This window comes from Haliaeetus albicilla, chromosome 6 (assembly GCF_947461875.1).
Source record: "Haliaeetus albicilla chromosome 6, bHalAlb1.1, whole genome shotgun sequence".
NCBI lineage: Eukaryota > Metazoa > Chordata > Aves > Accipitriformes > Accipitridae > Haliaeetus > Haliaeetus albicilla.
In genome coordinates, this window is record NC_091488.1 from 6052001 (window position 1) to 6072601 (window position 20601).

At 37.4% G+C, this 20601-nt stretch overlaps 1 protein-coding gene across 21 annotated transcripts in view; it reads right to left on the bottom strand.

The window, feature by feature from the left end:
- Positions 1-20601, bottom strand: part of DMD (dystrophin) — a 1308223-nt gene that overhangs the window by 319275 nt on the left and 968347 nt on the right. The gene's annotated exons all lie outside the window — the stretch shown is intronic.

Below are 20601 nucleotides of genomic sequence, written 5' to 3' on the forward strand. Positions count from 1 at the left end.
TTGCACACAAATACAAAAATAAAACAAAGAAAAAAGCATGTAGAGCTGTTGAGAAGACCATGTATAGGGACTTTTTTTTGTGCCAGCTTGATTTAAAGCAGAAAGGTTGTTTGCTGTTTCAAGTAATACAAAGAATTTGGTCTAGACCTTGCAAATATTGTTGTTATTCTTAACGTAAAAATACCAAGTATAACTTGTAACAATAATTTTAAAAGAGCCTATAAAACTAGATATAAAATTATGCAAGGCTAAGCTATTTTCCTCTATAAAGCTATAGAAGTATACTATTCTTCTATATTGTCTTAGATTTTACAGCATATTTTTAAAAAGATATAGGGGTTTACCAGATTGGGCAGGATTTTCCTAGTAACTCATGAAGTCTAATTAATGTTTGCTTCTTAAGATTTTAAGACTGTTTAATTACTATGTATTGGTTTAAAGCCAATGTAAGACTGTTAATGTTGCTTCTTCTGTCCTGACACCTTACCTAGCAGAAAAGTAATTAACACTCACAGTAATTTATATGTTAGTCAACCAGATACATAAAGCCCAGGCAATCTGACTAGAAAGTAAGAAGTGGATCTAGAGTTTGTCACAGGGAAAAAGATGGGCTTCAAAATAATGAGTCGTGGTCTTTAGGAGGCAATAAAAACTAAAATACAATAGCTTTAGATATAATGAAAATAAGAACTCAAGGGGAGTAAGGCATGCAACATTTATGCATATATTAACTTAACTTGTTTTGAAGTATTAGGGAAGAGCAAACAAGGAAGCAGTTCAAAGATTTCCCAGATAAGAAGCATCCAATCATGTATTTAAAAGACATTGACCAAATCTAGCAACTTCGAGTCCCTATTGTGTAGCTTCCAGAAAAGATGCTTGTTAGATTTCCCAGTCTTAGGAGTTAGAAGTAGCAATATTTATTACCAATTTATGAACAAATTACTTTATTTTTTCCCCACAATTTTGAGTCACCGGAACAGTACGTTGTCAGATAGCTAGTAGGTACAGCATATCAGCTATCAAGCTGACAACAAAGGTCAGTGGAGGATTTTTATTTTTCAGGGTTTTTATGTGGACAGCGGTTAGATAATCTGTTAGCATGCCCACCTGGCTATTGACTATGTGTCTTGGAGTATTTTATTGTCTTAAAAGAATTCTCCCCGCCCCCCCTTAAAATGCTTTTATTCTAAATAATCATACTTTATTTTAACAAGCTGTTATTCACTGACTGTACTGGATGGAAAAGACCTGCAGGGTCTGATCTCAAACTTAGCCCTCCAACCTGAGATTAGAGATACATAATTTCACCAATTTGAAGGGGACAGGTAAAGGCTTAATATTATTTTCTGTTCAATGAGATTAACAAAAGAGCATGAGAATATCACTTCCAGTAACTACAGCATATATCATCAAAAGCAAGCTAAAAACTCCACAGTTTCATTTTTGTTCAGTTACAAGCTCTTCAAGAAAAAAAGGTAATTTTCAAGATACACATCTAGCTATACCCCGTGAAATTCTTGCCTTTAACTTCTGTATCAGAAGTTCTTTGAAAATCTATTATAACTGGCTTTCTAAACTCATACCCAAAAGTTTGGAAGGTATTTTCTCACTTGTATACTGATTGGATTGCATACAGAGACACACAGTTAAAGCAGCAGCTTGCATAATTAAGCGAAGAACAAATTTCTCATTAGAAGTCTCTCCTTCGTGAAAGCACTCAAGAAAAAGAAGTAAAATCTACTGATGCAGTTACTACCTCTAGATATCTATGTGCCTTCAAAACTCCATTTTCTAGGAAGACAAGTTAATGAGTGACATGAATTTTACAATAGAAAAAGCAGTCCCATTGCAGCCTAACAATATCTGCATTATACATACTGCCAAAATGGACTGTGCAGAAGGGACATTAAAACACGTACAACACGCTCAGATAATTATGTGGCCTCCAAAGTAATATTCCCCTTTCTCTCTCCTTCCCCTACCTAGAAACTGTTTAGAGGAGGAAAAGCAAGTTAAGTGATTCTAAGGTCTTATGCCCAGAGAGATTCTAAACTGTTCCCTAAAGTTTCCTAAATATAATTTGTATATTTGATATACTGAACAGGAGAATGATTTATCTGATCCAGCCTGAGTCTCCAACCAGACATTAAATGCTATGTTTGTACCAGAGAAGAAAGCTTCTGCTATACGAAATCTAGTAAGAAACAAAGCAATAGGTTAGGATTTGCTCAGTACCAAAACGAGCGAATGGAACTGATGTATTCCTAAGTGCTTACAGAATGATTTACCCACAAGACCCATCTGCAATTCCTGAACTGGACACTCGGGAAAACTAGCAATGCCTCTTTCAAGTGAGTCTTGCTAGCTCTGCTGTCCCCTCAGGGACACAACAATCTTGTCCCTATATGGCCTGTGAGGACATCCTTCCCTCTGCCATTTAATGTGGATAAAATTAACTTTCTGCTGGATGTACTAACGTGTGTTTTTGAAAGGTCAAGAAGGATATCTTGAAACCCTTACACTATGAACAGATCTGCAGATTCTTGGACCTGTCAGGAGACAATAATCATAGAATCATAGAATCATTTAGGTTGGAAAAGACCTTCAAGATCATCGAGTCCAACCATCAACTATATATAATTATAGAACAGATGGGGTTTTTCTTAGTCTTAGAAAGGTAACCACTCGGAATAAGGATCAAAACTTCCTCAAATTAATATTTTTTTTTCTTCAGTTTAATACAAAGTGTCTGAGAACCGTACCCAAACAATGTACTGTTTTATTTGGTAAAATTTTATCAATTAAAATTGTTGTAAAATTGTAACAATGTTTATTGGTACAATTTTACCAATTGCTACAATCCTAAAGACTTAGTAAATATACGTTCCACATGGAACCTACTTTGCATGTACATGTACAAACCCTGATGGAAAGTCGGATAAAAGTAACTACTAAAACATATCATTCCTGAGCCTTCCTGTGATCCCGTAGCATGAAAGTAACCAGCAACACTTGAGCTCCACTGAAAGTATTAGCAAATTCAGAAAAATATTCTGTGACTGGGCAAACTAATCATACAAATTGATTTTGTGGGTATCAAAAATACAAATAATTATGCTAGGAAGAGAAGTGCTTTGATGAATACAAATTAAAAGACAGCTAAATATGATTTGGGGAAAAAAAATGAATAGTTTTAAATTATTAGCTGAAAAGATGTAAAGCAGACAAACAAAAAAACCAAACCCCCACCCCCAAACCAAAATGAGAAACTGTGCGTATATGGAGACACTTTTTAAAACTTTTACAAATTCAGCCAAATATTTAATGTTGTAAAATTGGATCCTCAACAGAAAACTAAGTGGAAACTATTAGAAGACGTTATTACAACAGCCACAGGAAGAAAAACTCGTTAATAGTGGCACCCTGGTGGAGGCACAGCAGATGCAACAGACCAGATGCCTCTGATTTGGAATGTCAGCACACTGAAACAAATGTGCTATATAAAAACGGGTAATGCAAAAATAAAAGTTATTATGAAAGGATTTTCAAAATAAATTAAACAGAAATCCATCTAGTCCCCATCAGGTCACCAAAAGCACAGGCACAAAGACTTAGGGAGTCAGCTACGCTAAAAGGATTTTTTTTTTTTTTTTTAATAAACACTTGTGTTCTTGTGCATATAATTTCCCTTTATTCTCATTTACCTAGTGCTCTGTAAAGGTAGAATAATGTATTCTGCAAAACATACACCACATTGTAATCAAATTTGTGTTTAATAATAAATGTAATTCAACATGAGTAGATCAACAATGAGGAAGGACCATTGACATCCATGGTTGTAACAAATACATCTTTAAACCCCCAAAGAGTTTTCTTTTTCTTCTATATATCTATGAGTGCCAACATAATAATGCTTGGTGACAGCATAGTAATGGAAAGATGAGATTCAGTCATCAAACCTGCCTACACTTTGTTAGAAAGTGATGCTATTCACTTTTAACAATCTTTCCACATTTGTGGACAGCAGCTGCTCAAAAGAAAAATCCAATTTTCAGGTTCCGAGCTTTTATGATTTCTTTACACAAAATGGGGATTGAGATAGGGAACAAATTGTTTAAGTCAGCAACTGAGATAACTTGTATAAAAATTGCAAAAAAAACCCCTGAAAAACTGAAACAGGTGAAGTGTGACAAATTCTTGGTGGGACCGCAAGGTTTGAGACTGAGAATTTAAATATTCTTTAGCTTTATAATGTACTGCATGCTACAGCCTGCATATTTGTCACTCTAGCCATGTGTGCAGTAATTTATATAAAAGGTAGGATCTTTAAAATCTATCCAATCTTTCTTCCTGACTTTATGGCAAGCGTTATTATGCTGGTTTTGGCTGGTTAAACCACCACAGTTATTAAACTGGAATATCTGGATTCCAGGATGGTACCAAGTCTTAAACGTTCAACTAATCATTTATTAGTGCTGATTATGGATGTTTGCTCTTTAATACCAGAAGCAACTTTTCTCACACCAAAGCCGGGACTTTTAATCTCCCATTGCTGAAGTTCAAACATATAAACTAGAGTTAAGGTTGCTGTTCTGCAACTTTATATATGATTGTGCTTCAGTCTGTATGCTTCTTTAAAAAGGCTCTGGGTCTACTTCATAACCATTTTACATTCTTAAGTTGAAAAACGTCTCTGAAAACGAAGAAGTTAAAATGCCATTAAAAAAATGAAAGATTATTGGGTAAAGGAGGTCCCACGATTCCTTTTAGTACTTAACGGAGGAGTCCTCCATAGTGGTAATGACTACCATGTCTTCACATTTTTTCTGTGTATTTACATGCTACCAGTCAAAAACAGTTTGCTATCTATTTTATACGTTTGTTGGGTTTTTTTTTTCACTACGTAAGAATGCTAACAGTAAGTGAGCCAAAAAATGCTGTTTGGTCAAAAAGGAGATTTAGAGAAGACCTTCCATATTAAGAGCAAACTGGAAGCAGCATTTTGTCATAAACAACCCATGGCTGAAGACTAAAACTTCCCAACTGTTTGGGATGGTTTGTTTTGGCCCATCCCCAAACTTATTTAATGAAATGAACCAGTGGACCACGAAAGCACGATTGAATGATTAATACAGGAATGTAAGAGAGAAGGAAGATATATTTTTCTTCTTATGAAGCTATTCACTCCTCCAAACTCACCATGATATTCTTAGAAAAAGCATAATTCCATTAAACAGTTGTTGAGGAAATGATTTGCTCATCTTTTGAAAAACTAGGCACTAAAGCTTAAATTTAAACAAAAAATGAAGCAATTACTTCCTGAGCAAAATGTATAGCCATGACAACTTTTACTTAAAACAACTGAGTTTCTTAAGGCTGGTTGGTTCTCTAAATATAATGTGTTATACACACACCTAGAAAGAGAGAAAGCTTTGGAAGAAAGCTTGCTAACAATTTCAGAAAATGCAGATATGCAACACCTACAATTCATCTGCATAATAAAATTGGCCTTGTTAAGTTATTCCTCCCAAGCACAATTTGAATTTGTTTTCTTGTCACTAAGCAGGAAGGGAATATGAGAGAAAACAATCATTTACATACTCTCTACATTTAAACATAAAATTATGAAATAATGAAAGTAATATAATGCAGCGGAGTTTTCTTTTGAAAACAACTTTTGTTTTGGCTATTAGCTGCTTTGTGTTTTCTCTCCAAAGCACATACAATTTTAGGAACATAAGAAGATCTAGAGTTACTATTTAGCAGTGTTGCTAGCTGATTGGTACCTGTCAGTAAAAGCAAAACATTAACAGACTGGACACTGTGATTTGATTTTGCCTGAGTGATTTATGCAGCCTAAGTTTTCATGAGCACATATTTTTAAGCCCACTTAGGGCCCACTCAAGAACTGCCTAAGTAGCTTTCACTACTGTCTTAGTGAATATATCAACTCCATCAGTGATGCTGTGGGAAAGCGACCAGTGACATCTTATCAGGTGTCTCACCAGATGCATGAAAAAGCATCAAAGAACTTTTTGTATGCTTTTCGTGACAGTCACTCAACAAATTATGTTGGTGGCATTGTAAACATCTGAAGACTGCTCCTTTACAACTTACGAATTCTGGTTCATACTAGGAAGTTACAACAGCAAAAAGTGCAACGTGCTGTTGATATACACTAACCAAACCAAGCGGAATGGGGAGTACTTTGAATTTCCATGCTTTGACCAACAATGTAAGGTCATGGTGATGGCTGGAGTTGGCTTAACTCTCACCCTGTCTCTTCCTCCCCTGCTCCCCATTTGTCTGCAGAAAAGGACTTTGGGAGCAGGTATTGCAAGATCTCTAAGAAAAGGTGAGTGAGCTGTAGAAGAGAAAAACCCTTAAAAATCTGAGTTCACAGGGAAATCAACTATACTGCTCCAGAACTGCAGGACGGAGATACCCTTCTACTCATTCACAAATGCAGTAGTCAGCAAGAAAAAGTACATGCAGCATGGTCAGAGTCACAAGTAAGGTACAAGAATGAGACTTCCCGAGAGGCTAAAAGTCAGCCAAGGCCCACTCAGGTGTTTTTTACTGTCCTCATAGACCACCAAATTGGGTACTGACACTAGGAAAAAGGTGGCATACACATAGGTTGCAAGACAAAGGTAATATGATCTGAAGCAGGTCCAGCAAGGCTGGATGTGCCCTAGCCTTAGAAATAAAAAGGTGGAAGCAAATAAAAGTTTACCTTGAAGCTGAAAATATTTTCAGACTAGGAAAACAGGCTGCAGAGATGTAAGGAAGCAATGCACTAGATCTCTTGATGAGGGATCTCCAATTAATGCATGTTAGTGGCAGCTGCCCAGATGTGAAGTTAAATAAGACTAAATTTAGATATGTGATATGAACTAATAATGCTGTAGACATTTCACATTCATTTAAAACATTCATACAATCCATTACTTGAAATGAAATTACTTGAAAGAAAGAGAAAAACTCTGTCACAAGGAGATCAGTTTATACCAACTCAAGATGAAGGATTGATGAAGATCGATGAGACAAGAGAAGCCCTACCTTGCTAGGCTTGGACTTTCTGAACCCACTCCTTCTCTGGAGAAAAAGAAAATATAAGGAGGGGCAAAGATTTCCCAAATCTTTGCAAAGTTTGTCTGTGTGTTTAGTGGCATTTACAACAGCATGTTTTTGCTGAGCTAATCTATAACTCAGTACCTCCCCTTGATGCTGGTATCCCAGAAAAGATGCGTTTAAGATACAGAAAGGATGCAAGTAGTCCACATGGTCCAAGGAACCCGCAGTATCACAAGGAGTTGCAAGAATGCTATACTAAAAATAAGCATCTAAAAATGAATTTAACTTGTTCTTAACAGCTACGATGGCACCTTACACTACAATACATGGAGCGAGGCAGGACTGTAGCGGAAGTGGTTGAATTACCAACTTTTCCTGGATAATTGGTAAACAAAAATCCAGAGTCTTCAGGAATGCTAAGTAGCTTGGGAAGCTTAGCTACTATGTGCTAAAAAAGATCCCCAGATAAGATATTTTTTTGACAGGCTGTGTCATTTTTACAGCAATGCATAGTAACATGTTCAAAATTGATGATCACTGGCAACTATCTCAGACACCATCTATGTGAAAACAAGCACTGAACAGAGGGACACTACATAGGAAGCATGCTGTCTATGCTATTTTGCACATATGGTGCATATCCAGGAAGAGGGTCAAACCACCAGCAGCTTGCTCATTCTAACTGAGGTGTCTTGATGGAACTGCACTGGAGTCCATCCAGTGGACAGGATGGAGAGAAGATGGAGCGAAGACTAGGAAAAGATTACATCTTAACATGGTTTGTGCATGTATCATTCTCAGATAAAAGGAATTCACTCTATTATAGCCACTGCCAGAAAAAAGGAATAAAGCTAAAGATGTATCTGTAACAAGTGGAACAACATTTAAAGATTTGGGTGTTTGGCTATAATGAGATCCATTCAACTAGAAGAACACAGTGATAAATCACATGTAAGAACTCAAGACTGAAACAGGATTACAGCTCTAAGAGTAAATCTGAGTATATGTGAACTGTGTATGAAATTACAGCCTTTTGCCCCCAAACAACGCGGCTGCTCAATACTACTTTTGTTTGCAATAAAGTATGAGCATCTAAACAATCGGGGAAAACTATTCCGGGCATCTTATGTCCTTTCAGGCAATCGCACTAAATAACTTAATGGATGGGAACCAGCGTTAGGAGCTACAGAGCTTCCCCAGTTTCTGTATTAGTCAGCAGAACCAAAGTCTCTCAGCACATAGCTACCATTTGTGGAACGTGAATTTGAAATATTTACTATTTTATTTCTCCTATATAACCAATGGTTTTCGGATTAAGGATTTTTCCACTGCACTTACAAATGCGTATTACCAAGAAAACTGAGGACAGCTGTTCTGTTTCTCAAAGCTGCAGCTTTAGTTTTTCTTTACTGGTTTTTTTCAGATGATGGTGGTAGTGAACTCCTTTTATCTGAGACTGATCCAGTGAAAAATATACTTGTCAATGCGCTTCAAAAGCAAAGTATAGGTTCCTTACCTTGTCACTTTTTTAAACAGAAGATACGTTTACCTTGCATGAAACAGTATTGAGTAGACATAATATTATATTATGAATATAAGCAAAACAAGTAGGTATTTTTAGCTGTCCTTTTTTTTAAATTTAAGAAAATAACCAACTTATTTTCATGGAGAAGGAAAGCTAACAGCTTGACTAAAGATGGTCCCCAAATTATCCAATTTTATAGGGAAAAGAATAGCCTGAATCAATTTTATGCTCTGAAAAAAACACAGAATGACTTCCTCAGTTTCTGCTGGAGCCTCTGGAAATCTTTGATTACTTTTACTGGAAGTTTCCTCCAGTAATAGCAAGTGAATAACAATTAAGAAGAAGAAAATGGATTTGCACAGCATCATTTGCCAGATAAGTTCTTCTTTAGTACCTTATGACACTAGATATTTTTCTCAAGAATAAGGTAAAATGAAGAAAGAGGATTTGATCTGGTTTGCTTAGGTTTGCTTTTGAAAAAGAAAGCAAAAGCTGTTACATCAATTGTTTCTTACAGTAAACTTATTTAGCTCTGTGTGTGTGCACAGGGTGGGGCTGGGGGGCATTCTTATTTACCATGTCTGATAAGAAATGTTGAAATAATTCTGGAATAACTTTAGCCCAAATCTAGTAACTTGGATCCTCATCTTTATTCATATCTCATTGTCATTCTGAAAGCTAAGAACCATACAAAGTAACGAGCCTAGTTTTGGTGCCTAAACCTTTCTGGCTTATTCAGAAAGGTTTTACTCCTAGAGCTATACTTCTGCCTTTCATTTTTGTTTTCATTTTTGTTGCTTTGTTCTGGTGCGTGTGTGTGTTTGTTTTACTTCTAGTTTTTATTCCCCCATATTTCCATAGCTATGTACTTAACAATAATGCAGAAGGTAAAGGTAGGAACTTTGAAAATTCTGATGTTATTCATATTTCATTAACAGTGAAGGAAGGAAGGAAGGAAGGAAATGTATATATTGTGGATACTGCGAGTGCAGGATAAATATTTCATTTAAAAGACTGGGGAGATTATGAAGACAAAACAGTGGTGTACTGAAAAATGGGTTATTAAAAGTTTGACAGGGCAAGACTTAGCTTTATAACTAATTTCAAAGGGGAAATCTCAAGTTCTCAGTTGCCAGCAGGAGCTAGTATATTATTAATACCATCTTGTCTCGGTAGTGTCACAGAGACACCAGTCTCTTGAAAATAACCATATTTAACACTCAAAAAACTATAACATGATCTAAGAAGCTATGGGGTAAGTTGAGAAACAGATGTAAGTGCTGCGCACTTGAGCATCACTACACATAACTAAAGTAGGAGCTGCAGCCGAGTTAGGGCCCCCAGTTATTTTGCAGCATGAAAAGCGGGTGGAGAGTAGATGCCTCGGGAGGGAACTCAGCCAGGCGTAGGCTGTGTGGAAAGATGCCTAGGCACTGCATGACTGGCAGAAATACAGGAGCACTCCTTGTCTTGTCGCAGGTGATGGGTGTCCTGGCGACAAGGGCCAGGTCCTTGCTTTCTCCTTCCTATCCTGGGACTCCTCACCTCTTTTTTGAGCAATGGTGCCAATTCAAGAGAAGAGGACCAGACAAACACTGACCAGGACAGCCTGGTGGAAGGCACAGTTCTGAAAAGTGGGAGATAAGAAAGACACTGAAAGCAGGTGACTCGCTGCCTGGATGGACGCCTTATCCACTGGAAAATGTACAAAGGAAAAGGCAGCCACTCTTCCTCCTGCATTTCCAGTGAGCACCCTTCTGATATGCTGATAGAGAACACCTAGCAGATTAAAGCACATATTCATGGGAGACAGATGAAGGAGGGCTTACTCTGAAGGTGGGTACTGGATTTTAAATTTCCGCACAGCAGGTTGGAAGAGCTTCTATTCACAGGCAAAAGCCAAATCTAAGGAACACAGCAAACGATACTACTGTAGAGCTAAGTGCCAGCAGAGCTGGGCAGGGGTGTCAAGGCTGGAGACAGGCACCTACGTTACACAATTATGCCTCGTTTTAGACTTTTCTGTCATTTTATGGTGCCATGCCTTGGTCAATACAGCTTGCTGCAGAGCGTACATTTGCTTATGCTACGGGCAACCAAAGACAGTTTTCTGATAATACAGTAATTATTAATTATGGCAATAACAGTGTTAAAAAGATATATTGACTGGAAATTGAAGACAGCAAATTTCAAACAGAAAAGATGTAAGTTCTGAGTAGTGAGTCCATTTAAAAATCAGAGCAGATGACTAAAGAATGTAAGAAATTCTAAATTAATAGAATTGTGTAAATCAAGATCACATGATTATTTTATTTTTTTTTAATAGATAGTCAGACACAATTTTGCAGAGCAGGCAAGGAATCCCTATGTAAACTCCCATGGATTATGGTTTCATAAATAGTATATGATCATATCTGTTCTTTCTGACCTTGAAATCTATGAATCTATGAGAAATTAAAAATACATTTTGAATTGAATTTCAACTCATCTATAATGCCAACTTATCCGAGACGAATTTTCAACACCTGTTTCCTCAAATAAGTCCTACTTGGTTCCCCTTCCCTCACACAGGTATTACGTAATTTAAATATATTTAATCAATTTCTGACTGAGAGCAGTGTTTAAGCATAAAGTTAAGCATAAAACTGGAGCTATTTCTTGTTCAGGCAAAGGGAACTCTTATTACGAACAGTTAACCTATTTCATCTGTAACCATTGCTTGAGGCAGAAGGTGCAGACATTGATTAGTAGCTTGCAGAGGAACCACAGAATTCTACTTGAGTTGAAGAATAATTAGCATTTTTCTTTTTCAGAAAATACAGTTTTATTATCTGAATGACAGTTTCAGAAATATATCTGATATAAATAGAAAAGAAAGAATCACTGCTGAAGTCAAATGACACTACTGTAATAAAAGCAGGAACTAATAATTTGCTTTATATGTGTATTTATGTATACAAACACATGGTTATATATAAGGATATATAGATATAGATACTGATTTTGCAGTAGGCCTTTGCAATAACAAAGATGGAACCCAAGGAAAATAAATTTCAAAATTAATGGCCTTCCTCTGATTTCTGTTCTGTAACTGAAGAGTAACTGAGGGCTGAGGGGTGATGAGCTTGAGCGTCACAGTCTGGTCAACACAGAGGAGGAGGATTTTTGGGGATACTATTACAACCCACTTATGAATATAATAAATGTTCCTGGCAAAATGAAAATAACCTTAGAATAAACTTCACCTCTAAAAGTCAAAATGAAAATACCCTTCTCTATATTATGTTTGTAAAGTAGTTTTGAAATACCGGCATTTTTCCACAGAGATTTTCTGTGCATTGCAAAATATTGTTTTGTTGCTGTATTTCACTTACTTTAGAGAAACAGAACTCAGTTTTCAGCCACTCAACTTTTTACGGTGACAAAAGAATGAAAATGGGTGTAAACCTGTCTCTTCCAGTACATTTTTATTTACACTTAGTTCCTGATGTTTTGTCAAATATGAACATTTTATAGACAAAGTACTTCCACAGTTCCAGAAAGAAATAAGCTTGTCTCCAGGTTTTACCTAGACTGTTCTCATATACTTGCTCTCCCTTGTACTACAAAAGATGGGCCTTAGCTATATAACAAACTATACTATACATTGCTTTCCATTACAAATTCTGACCATATTCACAAATTCACTACATGCACTTCCATAACGGTGTCAGTCATGGCTGAAAAATAACTCTGAAGATTGGATGAATGTATATCATCCATTTTTATAGTGCGTTTTTTCAACATGAGAGGTGTTTGCTTTTTTTTTTTAATTCACAGACCTCAGCTCCTAAACCCAAGGGCTTATGGCACTGGCTGCTAACAACCCACTAGTAAAAAATGTTCATCTTTATTGGTTAATGCAACTTGATTTTCAGCCTTTCACTGATTGTTAACTTTTTCCATGTCAGTAAGGTATTTCTACATCTTACTAGCATCAACACACAATTTGACATAAAGCAAATTGAGATAAATAAAAAATTCTGGAATCATCATTTTCAAGTTTAACATACCTGAAAATGTGGCCTTATCCGATCTGTGATATTTTCACTTTTTACTCAATAAACTAATGAGGTGCAAGAAAATGTCATACCATATAGAGGATAAGCTAAGGATTGCTGCAGTCAGTTCTCCAGGGGTGGAGAACCCAAATTAACTAGGAGGCTGCTAAGATGCATCTGGACCCTGTCTCCCGCTCTCCCCCTCCCTGTTACCATAACAAAGTCAGTTTAACAGAAAGGCCATATTGGGAGGTGGAAAAAAGAGCTTCCAAATGTGTTACATTTTTAAAAATTAATGATTTGTATCTCCCTATGGAAATGAGAGTATTGCTAGATTGTGACAAGCAGTTCTTCAAGAGCTAAATCCTGGAAGGACTCCAGACTGAGGTCACTGGCTTCCTGCAAATACCAGCCTGCAAAACAGGGAGGTATTTTACAGTCTATGCTGCTAAAAAAATGTAGCTATCTTAGCAATTTTTTTCTTATTCAACTTTCTGACCTTATTCCTTCTCTTCTCTTGAAAATTATCACATACACATATGCAGATTCACTTCTTTCCAGTGGCTTTTCCCACCACACAAAAAAGAAAGATATCTTTTTCTTGAGAGCTACATTTGAAGGCAAACATTTTTTTTTTGTCAGCTATTAATTATTAACAAAAGAAAACTGAGTTCAGGAAGCTACTATTTCTGTTGTTTCTACTTTATCCCTCCAGAGTACCCTTCTAAATACCTTCACTCCAAGCATTAGAAAATGCAAAGATGTAAATTGTAGCCATTGTCCAAGGGATTTGAAGAACTCTCTAGAAACATGGGCTGAGGATCATAAAAACAGGAATAAACAACCGCGCTAAGAAATAAAAGAGAAATATTACACATAAGACAGAACAGATGCCATTATCTTTTAGTCCTGATGAACAAGCTAAAAGCAACATCAGTTTATTTACCCATGACAGCATAATATATTCTGGTTAAAAACAAAACGACTCTGAAGCACTGACAGGTCTAGGAGCTATGCCCCAGCATGTCCTAATACTCTGTAGCAGCTGCTTTCTCAGAAAGGCTCGTAAGGGCTACGGAGGCACCACTGGCTGATCATTTCCAGTTGGTGTAGCGGTGGCACTGATGCCACTATGCCAGCTTACTCTCATGGCCCTCCTTTTTCTCAGTCCGCGCCTTGTGCCAGAAAGTTCTGAGGACAAAAGTAACAGGGACACAGCTCTAACAAAAAGCAACAGGAGCAAGCTGGCAAAGGAAATGTAAAATGGCTGGGCTGCTTTACTGAAGATGGGTACATGAGGAATGGAGGATGACAGCTGTTGGTGTACAGGTACCTGAAGTTATACATTTGTCATTTTGATTTGGGTGATGCTGGGAGAGAACGCCGAAGGAATGCAACACCAATAGCAGCGGTGTAGGACATTATTAAGACTGTGGTAATAGAGAAGACATGCAATCAGAATTTTTTCTTGTTTTAAACAGATTCCTGACAGAGGAATAACTGTTGTCATTTCATTTTTTCTTAGTCTGTATTCCAGGTGTAGATTAGTGTATAAATGAGGTTGTTCTAACTTCTTTGAGTATGAGCCCTATACTTCTACAAAACAAAACAAAACAAAACCACCAAACCAAACACAGTTCTGAAAAACTGCAAAGACCTTAAACAGTTTGTAAAATTTTAGCTTCCTTTCAAACTTTAATTACTCACTGCTGCAGATGTGCAGGCATTAAGAGATAACAAATAATTATAACTGATTCGCCACGTATGCCAAGGTAGTTCTCTTGAGGCTTGATAGTTTATTGTTTTCTAATGTCACTGTAGTTCAAAGGAATGTTTCAAACTGTCTTCCACAGCATAAGAGACATTTCATATGGAAACCAGATCATACGAGTTACTCTCTTGGAGGACTTTCCCTACCATAAACAAATAAAGTCACATAAGACATACATTAAGAGAGTTTTCTATACATGCACACAGTTGCACAGAACTTCTGGCTGAGGGCATGCTTACTGAATTACCTCCAAATGGAAACTCTATCCACAGATTAACAATCACTCAAACCCTAAATAGCCACAAAGCATGATCATACTCATTACTCATACTGAACAACAAAAAAAAACAAACAAAAAACCAGCAACTGCCACAGCAGCAATAACCCAAGAGCTTATCCTAAGGTGCCCACACTCCGGCATACGACTGCAAGCTGGATGTACGTTCACTGGAAGAGGGAACAGCAGTTCCTGGCCAGCTGCACCCACACTGCTTCCTTCCTACACAACTGCTTAGATTCTGCTGTACCGTATCCACCAGCTCGCCTGTTTGAGAAAGGCAAATCCTTCAAGGCTGAGCACAAGCACAAGCACATGGAGGGTGGGAAACAGGAATGAGAGTGAACAGCAGGATAGAGGCATGAGAGGGAGGGGACAGAGGTCTAGGAAAAGCAGTGATATGCAAGAAAGGAGCTAACTGATATTTGAGCTGCACACTCCAGAAAGGCAGTCAATCCTCAATTACCTATGGATGATTTAACCTGAATTCTGGATTAAATACAACATGGGGCAGAGGCACTACAGCTGATGCAGTAACAAGCTAGCTTGGGTCACATAGACTTAACTAATGCACACAGCGCGCTGTGTGAACACAGTTGTGTAATTTCTGAGGCCAGCTCAGCAGTACAGAGCCTTTCAGGAACAGCCTGAGTTAATGAGACCTGATGAGTCTCAACTGGCTGAATGCAGAACCACTTACCTGTTCCTGCATCTGCTCCCCAGCTTTATCTCATTTAAAACACCTGCAGTGAGCCTATCTGTAATCAAGGCACCTCCACAGTATTGCAGCACTACTAACAGCTGCGTATGTATGCGTGTGCACGAGAGAGAAAGAGGTCAGAGCCAAGTCTTCATTGTTGCATATTCCATATGATTTTTTTTTTTAAAGCACAGCAAATTTGGATCAACTTCATGCACCAACCTGAGGATACCTGCACTAACTGTCCATAATTTAAACTTGCACATATTTCCTACTATTCCTATTGGAAGGATATTTTCCAATATTTGTTCACTATTCCAACCCTGAAGTTGCTGCTTAGCCAGGCTATTGCTCAGAACTTGCTCTCACCAATCCTTCTAGCTACCTCATGATTTTTTTTGTTCTTGGTCTTCACTACATCTTCTACTAGGGGGATGGGGGGGGGGGGAAGAGCGTATATGTACACACACATATATATACTGGTAATATGAAATAGTAGACAATATTCAGATAAGGAATACAACCCATCACATAGAGCCTAAATAGCTTCTTGTACTATTATCCACTGTGTTTATTATCCCCCTATTGGCAACAAGAGCTTCAAACCTACCGCTCATTTCTCTTCTGCAACATTATACAAGATGGAGATTATATTTGCAGATGCTCTAAAGTTTGTAATCTTATTTTGCCACAACAATCTTCCCAAATAGAACAAAACAGTCACTGAAACTTTTGAAGTGATAGTCTGAAAAGAGGTTTGCTCTAGCACTAATCCTTATGCTAATAGCTTCAAGGCAGAAGGTCTCTGTGTGAAAGACAATAAACAAACAACGCTAATTTTGTTATTGGTATGACACCGTTCTTATCCAGCTCAATATCAATTGTGATGTGACAAGTCATGAATTTCAGCTATAATACTTGGGAACTTGCTCAAGCAATCTCATAGGGATTCATAGTTACATTTGAGAACCTGCAATGGATGAATACAGTTCACTTTTGAAAGAGGGATAGAAGACTACCCAGGAAATTTTAGGTGAATTATTTTGAGCTCAGTTCTAGAACATATGATTAAACAATCTGTGAGTAGGGGAAAAAAAAGTAGCAGCCAACCATTTATCAAGAGTAAATAATAACCAGTCAACTGAATTTCCTTTCATCCAGAGCTGTAAGAGTTACCAACAGGGGACAACAGGTAGAGGTTGTGTCTGACACCCTTAAGCAAGGCTTCTGATACTGTCCATGTGATTTTACCACAATCAAGCTGGGAAATTTTGATTTAAATGGAAATTAAACTGATGAGAAAACATAACTTGAAGGCACTATATGGGAAGGCAATATCAAGTGAAGCTACATACAGATTTATCACTATTTTCATTAATTGCTTGGCTGATAGAATAGAGGGTAGATTTTTTACATTCACAATGATGCAAAACCCAACCAGCAGCAAGTACTTGAGAAGAGAAACACAATTCAAAATGATCTCAGAAAAACTGAGTATTCAATTCAATAACTGCAAAGCACTAAAATAACTAGCTAAATAAAACGGATTAACATAGGAATGAGTTGCAAATGACTGGACAGATGGTCAGAAGTCTAGAAACAAGGATAGAAATTTTAAAAAGCAGGATTTGTTTAGTCTAGAGAAGATTGAACTGAAGTATCAGCCTTCAAATATATGAGGTTATTGCTGAGAGAGAGTAAACTGTTCTCAATTTCCATTGTTGTGACATAATTAGCTTAAATTGCAGCAGGGGATATTAAGGTTGGAGACAAACATCTTTTGATCTGCAAGGATTGCAAAGCAGTGGGGAAAAAAAACTTCTGCAAAGCTACAAAAAAAACCCAACCCTTGACTTAAAGAGCAGGTTAGACAGAAATTGGTCAGAAATTATTTAAGTCTAGTTGATCCTGCCTGAGGCAAAAATCTGGACTGCACAGCCTTTCAAATCTCCTTCAAGCCCTATTTATTATACCTATCATTCCTTTGTGAAAAAAATAACTCTATAAAAAACAGCATAGAGAATAAGATAGAGCCCTATGCTAAGTTACAGCGTCATTTTTTCACAGAACTTTAAATGTTGGTTTGCTTAGAAACATGATCATGTGTGTTTCCTATAGCTACTATATTTTCAACTTTTATTTTGATTACTTGATAACAATAGAGAAAAACAAAAAAAAGGAAGAATGAGAAACAGTACCTGCAGACTGACTCACTATAATAATAACACCACTTACTAAACGATTTATTCCCCTGAGTTAGCTTACTGCTATTGAAATTGGCCTCTCTTTGTCATTGTAATTTCTTGTAGTATGATATTTTTTACAGAATGACAGTGCAAAATGGCAGGGTAGCACTTCCTTTTCTCTATTTTTAGTTCTACTGAAAACTGCTGGCCTCAATTTCTTAGCTAAGATATAAGGAGCTTGTTTTACTTTAACTGACACTAGGTTGCTCAGAAGTCTGGTGGCAGAATGGTAGTTAGGTGTGCACTGTAATATATGGATGCAAAGTATACAGAAAGAAAGGCTGTGTGGGTGTTGGGATACTATTACATATTAAAAAGTACTTAAAAATAAAATCAGATTAATTATCGAATGTCAATAATTAACCCAGAATTTATATTCCAGGTCTGAAGAATATGATGAGTCTGTAATCAGGAGTAACACGAACTGCCTATGAAGAGGGAGATCAGAGAGGCTGTGATGGCAGGAGATGTGACCGTAATGCGAGGCTTGAATCACACTGCTCCAGCATTGTGATTCTGAAACTGGGCTCCCAGATCCTGGCAACTGCTGGTCTATATGCCTGCCTTCCCCATATGGCAGAAGCTGGAAAAACCACTCTGAGGAATAAAATTAACAACATGTGTCATTTGCTTGGAAAGAGCTGCCGTAGCTTTTTGTTAAAGGGAGTACTGGGCTTCTTTAAAGAAGTCAACAAACGCGCAGAGAAGGATGATTTGGTTCGGGTAGGATACATACATATATAAAGTATTTTTTATAAAGACCCTCAGAAAAGAGTTTTAAGAAACTTGGCAACATTACATAAAAAGAAAGGTTATCTCTGAACGTGTATTTTGTTGAAAGACAGAAAAGAGTGGCTTGGAGTGTGCTACATTCTTGTAATGGAAACTGGTTGAGAACAGATAAATTATTTCTTTTCATAGAAGGTAGTAAGTATCTAGAGCTTGCTGCCACAGGAGGTTGTGAGGGCCAAGAGAATCAGCAGTTTCAGAGAGGGATTAGACAACTTCACGAACAATAGGCTGAAAAGTAGATGCTACAAGGAATAGGCAGTAATGGGTCTCCCGATGTACCCAATCCACAGCTATGGAACCTAGGGGTGGGGGCACTGAGGGGAATGGTCTGCAGAAAGCAGCCAGGCTCGTACCTTCTCCCTGCCCGGCCTGTCCTAATGTCACCACCAGAGACACCTTGCTGGGCTAGACACGGTGCTGGTTTGACCCAGTAAGGCATTTCTTATTGCTCTCAAGTGTGGTGAGACCCAATTTTAGTCCTATTTATAAACCTAGTTATTCTTTTATTTGTTGTAGGTCTACAAAATGCCAGTTCTGTAACCTGAAACGCTGAGAGATCTCTGGCAAATACAGAGTTATGTGAGACCAAAAATCCTTGTTAAGAGCAATGTTGTCCTCATCCAAATTAATGCTAAATCCTATGCAAGATGTTTCATTTTTTTCTAAATTATAGGGAAATCTGTAGTGTTATAAATAGATCCTCTTTCAGTAGTAAATAGGAAAAGGGCTTGATTTGTTACTATGTTGGCATAATATATTGGTTATGTCACTAATACATAGTATCTTTTCTAGCTGCTGCGAAGAAGAGTCTCCGAACACTTGACTTTTTATCTAAATCAAGGAATAAAAAAAATTAGTAAACACGACCCATATTAAAATGCCTTCCATGTCTGCATCGTATTCCAATTATTTAGTCATCACAATTTTCCATTGAAATGAAAAAGCCTGAAAAAGTTGACAAGGTTGAGGCAACACGAACGGTTCATCTGAGAATACAACCGCGTCTCCCTCTAGGGAGTGAAAGGGCATAACTTCTCTGTGCCTGAACAGATTGCTCCCAACTGGAGCAAGGGGAGAACAGAGACCACATCCTAACTCCTTGAATCATGGTGCAGCTGCAGCCCTTCTCAGGCAGCACAATCCAAATCTGCTCCTCACTCGGGCAGCACGGCTTGGAAGATCACGACACAGATCAAAATGACTGAATCTAATGATAATGCACAAGACAAACTTCAAGAATTACAGATTTCATAAAGCATGTTTCAAACTAGTAATAAGCTAAAGTAAGTCTTTTCACCCGGTTCTTACACAGGCTGCTTTTAAATCAGCCTTTTCATATTTATTCTCCCTAAATATTCAATACTGCATCCTTAGTGACGTTTCTTAGAAGCAAAATATGACTTTCTTCCTGACCTACTCAAATAAAGAGCTCTGTACAGGGAAAGACATGCACATCCTCTTATTAACTGACTTGTTATTCCTGTTCATCACTGCTGAACTGTGCAAAGAAGCCATTATCACCAAATTACAGTCTACAAAATGCATGGAATAAAAACTAAGATGATTTGGACGGAGACAAAACAACACCTTATATCCACAATGTATGTTGAGAGCTTTATTAAACAAAGTTGTAAGGAAAGTCACATATCTTCTTCCTCTCTTGGCTGTCACTTTATCTATTTCCTATGCTCCATTACCTCTGCACAAGCCCAGGAGGTGTTTGCATGTAATACCATTTCATTCTTGATTGAATTTACACTGAGCGTTCCCCTGATATTATGCATACATATGATTTTGCATTTTATCTTCACTTAAAAAAAATCTGGAGAACCCCATGCAATACTTTGGGAAACATACCTTATAACCAAACTTTAAAAAGGATATTTTTAGTTCCCACAGAAGCAAAGACACGAGACTTAAGGCCACGAAATCCTTCTGCAGTTCTTATTCCTGAAAGGGGCATAATTATAATGCATTGTGCATGTTTGTTGTCATTTTGAAACTGTGCTCCAAAGTAGCCGTTGGAAGTAGATTAATGCCAAAACAGATAACGGTCTGTTCTTTGATGGCCAAATGGTTAAATGGCTTGGAAATCCGAGATAACATGTCTAACATTTCAGTAGCAAGAAACGTACAATCACTTCTGTTACGATCTGCCCCAATTTTGTGT